The sequence below is a fragment of the Sciurus carolinensis genome, chromosome 10, assembly GCF_902686445.1.
Source record: "Sciurus carolinensis chromosome 10, mSciCar1.2, whole genome shotgun sequence".
Lineage (NCBI taxonomy): Eukaryota > Metazoa > Chordata > Mammalia > Rodentia > Sciuridae > Sciurus > Sciurus carolinensis.
Genome location: NC_062222.1, coordinates 136,015,718 through 136,021,920, shown reverse-complemented (window position 1 = coordinate 136,021,920; position 6,203 = coordinate 136,015,718). Strand labels below are relative to the sequence as shown.

At 55.4% G+C, this 6,203-nt stretch overlaps 1 long non-coding RNA gene across 1 annotated transcript; it reads right to left on the bottom strand.

Annotated features, from left to right (window-relative positions):
- Positions 1–2,571: 2,571 nt before the first annotated feature.
- Positions 2,572–4,050, bottom strand: LOC124994546 (uncharacterized). Its single transcript, XR_007110519.1, has 3 exons — positions 3,919–4,050; positions 3,100–3,318; positions 2,572–2,974 (listed from the first exon to the last, which is right to left on the bottom strand). It is a non-coding gene; the product is annotated as an uncharacterized LOC124994546 (long non-coding RNA).
- Between the last annotated feature and the right edge of the window lie 2,153 nt (positions 4,051–6,203).

Here is a 6,203-nt window from a genome sequence, read left to right as displayed (position 1 = left end):
TTCCCCTAAAGCACCCTGGGAAGAGCACACAGCGAGCCCAGAGCTGGCACCGCCCGAGCTCCGCTGGGCGACCGTGGAGGCGGTCCTGCCAGGGGACCTCTCCTCCTTCCTCTCTCATGGTTGTTTTGGGGTCTCGTTTCTGGGCTTCATCCTGACAACAGAAGTGACAATGTGGGGTTTTTTTTTCTTCTTCTTCTTCCCAACATGGCCCTTCCCCTCCACACCTCACCGCTGGGAACCCAGAGTCGTTTTTCTTGACCTCACTTGTGACGGTCCGCCCTGCTCTGATGAATGGCCACCGTGTCTCCCTGCGCCGGGCGGATGGCGCTAGCCGCCTGACGCTTGGGCCTCGGGCCTGCGGTGATTTATGGGAGCCCAGGCTGGGCAGCTCCCCGCGACCTGAGCAAGCCAAGACCTGGGCTGGGCGCAGCCGAAGCGCTGCAGTGCTGGATAATCAGATGCCTTCTGGGTGGTGCTCTCAAGACTCAGGAATGCAATGCGCTCGCTTCGGCGGAAACACGGGCGAAGCCCTCACACCCGGCACTGCCGAGCCCAGGTCGTTATCGGAAGGTCCCTTCATTTTTCAGTTATGCCTTCCTGCACGCTGTGCGTCCCAAACACAAGTTTATTTTAGATGGCAAGAAGCTTTGCAGCCCCAGGCGGGCTGAGCAGGGCTGGGCGAAGGAGGCCCCTCTCCGTGGCTCCCGGGGACCGGACTTCATTCCTCCGGCCCTCGCTGCTGAGGGTCTCTGGGAGGGTCTCTGGGGAAGTCCTGGTGTCCTTGTGGCCACCCGGCTGAGGAGCAAGGCAGATCTGGATTCGAATGTGATTCTGTTGCTTCCAGCTGGATGACTGTGGGCAAGTTATCCCGTGTCTCTGAGCCTCAGTTTCTTTACGTGTAACACGGGGTCATCACAGGATTAGAGAATCACACTGGGAACGTGGGGGTTTGGTGGTATAGGCAGGATGCGGGTGGTCCGGAATGCCAGATCCACTTCTGTTAGGCAGAATCTTTACTTGGGTTGGACTAACAGGGGCCCTTCCATCTTCCAAGAAAAGCTGAACTTCTTGAGCTGCAGTCCACGCCTTCGAAGCCTGAGCCTGCCAGGAGACGGGGCATCTGGGCTCGCGGCTGCCTGCCAGCAGGCCCAGGCTCCTGGGTCGCCCCAGGCCGCGGCTCCTGTCCACGAGGCAGGAAGTCCACCAAGCCTCTGCACACTTCTCCGCGGTGCTCTTGGGGTCATGAGCCACGGGTACAGGAGGGACCCCAGGACCCCCCTGGACCCTGGCTTCTGCTTCTGGGCTCACTGCCCAGCTCTCCTGCTTCCTCACCGGCACCCACCTCCTGATCTCAGGTTCTGCATTTGGGGAAGACCTTCAGTTTTTACGAGCTGCAGACTTGCCCTGCCGCCGGTCCCCGCCCGAAGGAGACCTAGTTCTCCTCTGTGCCGGGAGGCAGAGGGTGATGACTTGAGGGAGCCACACAGGGTCTTGCTGTGGGCCTGGCTCCCCCTTCTTTGCAGTGGGTGGATCCCCGAGTTGCCAGGTGGTACAGCTCCGCCCCCACAGGTGACTGGTTGGCAGTCAGACACCGGTCCATGTCAGGCCAATAGGAACTCTTCTCAGAACCTTAAATCCTAAGCTCAGGACTCCAGAATGATTGCAGGCCTGTTAGTGTGTCCGCCCACGGCAGAGAGGAGGCCAGTGCAGAATGAGAGGGGGAAGCGTCATGGCTGGCCACGGGCAGGAAGATGGGCCAGGCCGGCTCACCCTGGGTGGCTGCTCGCCCTTCCGCTCAGGTACAGGAGATGGTCCTGCCAGGAAGTCCCGCTTGGCCCAGGTGAACTCAGTTTGGTTTCTTTCACAGGAGCTAATTATATGCAAAGTAAAATACAAGTTCTATGTACAGTGTATTCCCGACAGAAGATGCAGAGAGAAGAGGAGAGGAAACTATCATGGCCTGAGCTTGGCAATTGTTCTGGGCACTGAACTCACCACTTCACACACATTTCCCCGTGTGAGGAAGAGGGAGTCAAGCAGGAGACAGCTGGCTGCAAGAAGCAGGATACCGTACACTGGAACAAACACACGCTTATGACCTCTCTGTCAAGGAGCCGAGATACTTGGCTTAGGTCTGGTCTAGCATCTCAGTGATGCCATCAACCACTGAGCTGCTTTCCACCCTTCAGGTCTACTGTCTTTGACTTGTTGGCATTTCTTCTTAGGGGCTATTGCCTCAAGGTCACAAGGTGACTGCTGCAGCCCCAGGCTTCACATTTATCTTCCAAGAGGAAAGGAGAAGTCAGTGTTTTTTTCTAGATGACTCTAGCAGGCATTGCCTTGTATCTTGTTGGCAGGATCTGTCCATAAACATGTCCCCTGGCCATTCCCAACTGAGAATCAATAACCACCTTTCCAACTTCTGGAGTAGGAGGCAATGAGGGAAAAGTGGGTTGGGAATACCTGTGGACATGATGTCATGTCCAAGCAGAGGTGTCCATGATGGCATGAGGAACCATGTTGGAGATGGTGAGGGCCGGACACGACTGGACCCTCGGGTGTGGGGACAGGGTGGACGCGAGCCTGAGGTGACCGAGGGACCGTGAGTGGTGGAAAGGGACGTCTCAGGACGGGCTCTTGCAGTAGTGACCTGGAGAGGCTGGGGGGAAGCAGGTGGTGCCCGTTCTGTGACTAGAGGTGACGTTGTCGGTGTAGAACTCAGGTGCTCCTTCTGAGCTGCCTATTGGATCAAGGTGTTGATCAGGTGGACAGTTGAGGCTGAACCGAAACTGGAAACGGAGGAGAATTTACCCGTGGGGACAGGGACCCCGGATGGCATCCATAGCTGGTGAGTGATTTGGTGGGAGATCCGCACAGGAGGTGGCCGAACCCGGCGTGTCTAACGGTGAAAAGGGGAATGCGATCCTTACACCCTCTTCTGCGTTTCCAGGAGGGCGCCACCGTCCACTTACAGCTATAGGAAAATTCACATTATGGAAAGTGAGTTTGCGTGCTGTGTGCTTGGCAGAGAAAAAACAGGAAGCAGAAAAGCAGTTAATATGAAAGCATCCAAGTCCTTAAAAACAAAGGCACTGTTACCCTTGGCCCGTGTCTTTTTCTGTTTATTCCTACGGGTAAGTTTCCTGACGACATTTGTGATCATCGATACACTATTTCAGGTCCTGCCTCTTCATCTGCTGCTTGGCGTGGCCTTCCCAGTGGACAGTCTCCATCAGCTTCATTTTTGTGGTCACACAACAGGAAACTTTCCTGATGCCTGCTGTTGATCATCCGGGCGGCTTCCGTCCCCTTTTTTCCCTAGAATAAATAACTTGCTGATTATCTTTGGACGTAAATCTTTGCCTCCCCCAATGGAAGACTAGTTCTGGGAGATTGAGTCTCGGGAATGGGATCGCTGTTTTAAAGAAATAAACATTTTCAGAGCCATCGATACCTATTGCTGATTCAGACACTTTCGCTTTTGATGGAAATGAAACTGGAAACAGCGCGCTGAGAAAGCCCGGCGGCCGGCCCCTCCCTTGGCGACTTGTGGGTCTGCTCCTGACGTGCGGGGACGATTTATTGCCTTATTTCTGAATCAGATCGATGCTCCCAGGAGCCCCAGTGTAATGAGATCCAGGGCCCCCGACTCAGAACAGGTCCATCAATTAGGCCAGGACATTGGGAGGAGGGTGCAGACGGCCTCAGGAATCTTGAAGCACAGATTAGGGCGCATGTTTCCGTTTCCATGTGACAGACGCTGGAAGCGGACCCGGCTAGCTGCCCCGCGTGCACTCTTCCCACACTCCACCTGGCATGCCACCCACTGCCGGCACCTGCTCGATTCCCAGGGATCGTGCACACCACGGGGGACCACCTTGTGCCCAAGGAACTCTGGGGCCTCAGGCGCCAGCTCACCATCTGCTCCGGCCCGAGCATCCACTTCTTCACACCAGACCCGTGGGGGGTTATCCTCGTCCGCTGACGGAAAACAGGAAGAAGGCGTCTTGTAACTTGCCCGAAGCTGGCGGCAGGAATCACTTATTTTCTGCATTTTACGATGCTTTGCCTTCTTGGGCCATTGGCCAGGGACAGCCACCCTTGGCGGGCTGTCTGACCCCTAGACAGGGGAAGCACTTCCTGTCAGGTGCAAACTAGACCATCAGAGCCGGCACCCGGCCACCCCTTGTCTGAGCCGGACACACCAAACCAGCACTTCTGTCACCCCAGAACCAGGCACAGACAGCGGGAGGCAGCCCTGGAGCCCGGCATCCCTCGGACTGTCCAACCCAGCCTTGCTCACCTGGCCCGCCCTTCCCACCCCTTCCCGCAGAAGCTGTGGAGGCCCTGGGCAGCCTCCGCTGGCCCCTGCCTGCCGCCTGCCCGCAGGGCCTTCGCTGCCTCTCCCCGGGCAGCCGCGAGAAGTAAGCTCTCCTTCCAGGGCAGCGGTGTCCCTTGACGGCGATGTTTCCACATCTGATTAAAACAAAGCCGGGTGCCGGGAGCACACTGCTGCGGCGCTCGCACACACCCGCGTGCACGCGCCCGTGCTCCTGCGAATGCCTTGCTCCGCCCGTCAGGCCTCCACCATAAGGACACACGCATTCCCTTGAAGGTAATTTGGAGTCATAGCTAAAAATGCTTCTTGTATCTATCCCAGATGGTTTTCTTCATAACATTGTATCTACTGTAGTTATAAAAATATTTTTTTGCTCATTCTGGTTTTCTCATATCACTTTTGTAAAATTAGTATCCAGCTCTCATTCATGAACTCCTTCACTCTCTCACATGCACACTCTTACCCAAGCCCCACCCACGGGCGCACTGAGCTGGCCCCGCCTGGCTTGCAAGACCCCAGCTTCTCCGTGACATTGTGACAGTGGCTGGCACTCACCCATAGTGAGAGTGTTTACACCATAGGAATCAGCAAATATGAAAACTCAGGTCTGCTTTTGTCTGAGAGCCAGCTGCACATTTACCTGTGGTCTGTGCAGTTTCCTCTTCTGGGTCCTGCCAGGGCCTGAAAGCAGCAAGTCACCTCTTTATATTTTAACCCGTGACAGATAAGCAGGTCACGCTGCTTTGGGTAGAGGACATAGCAAAGCTGGTCTTTCTGTGCATTCTCTCCTAATCCTGGGGAGTCACAGGGCAGCCAGGGAATCATGTGGACCAAGCTCAGCATGTCTGCAGAAAAACCCTCTCCATAAATGAACCCCAATTGGCATGTGAAACATTTGTTCTGGGGGCCACACACGTTCCTACAAGTCTCAATTCATGGATCAATTTCCCAACCATGACAGCTGCCAATGGAACAGGCCTCCCTGGCAGGGTGCTCCCTGCCCCTCAGAGATATCCAAGGGCAGGTCAGCAGCCATCTTCATGGAACCTCCAGAGGGGAGAGACCTCACTTTGAGAAGGGCCAGAAAACTTCAAATGTTTGGTAGACACAGAGGGGAAGAACCCACTGGTTTTGTGGAAACATCTGGAAAAATAGGGACACTATCATGCTGAAGGTGGGAGAACCAGGAAGCTGTTCCACACTCAGCCATGATTGCACTGGGCAATCCCAGTGGGGTCGCTTGCTTTCCGGGGGGCGTCTGTTTCCTCATCTAAGTACGTGGATGTATTCTGCGTGACTCTGTAGGAGCAGCCAGCACGCTAATTAAAACTCTGAGATTCACACCAAACGTGTTTAGAGCACAGCATGGATCACAAGCACAGACAGCATTTGAAACATAAAAATTAGTGACCAGATGGAGCAAACGGAGTGGATTCTTAAATTTTGAAAGCTTTTGTTTGAAAAAAAAAAATCATGAAGGTTACACTTGATTCCCTTTACCTGCTGAAAGTGCTGACTACCCCCGAGAGCACGCTGGAGCAGGGTGCAGTCGATGAGTCACTAGGTCGGTCCGCGTCCTGCCTGTCCCTGCTCAGGACGCGTCCCGCTCTCGGGCTCTCACGGGCAGTTCCCGCCGGCACGGGCTGTTTTCACCCTCTTCCTCTGGGCATGGGTCTGGCAGGTCTCTGTAAAATCCCATGCCACCACCTCCTCCAGTGGGACCTTGGGGACATTTCCCTGTGCATCTCAGCATCCTTGTCTGTACATGGGAACTTGATAAATATGCTTCCTAGGGAGCCACGAGGATTCCGTGTGGCTACCCCTGTCCAGGGCTGAGGCGGTGGCCCACACGGGGCAGGCACTC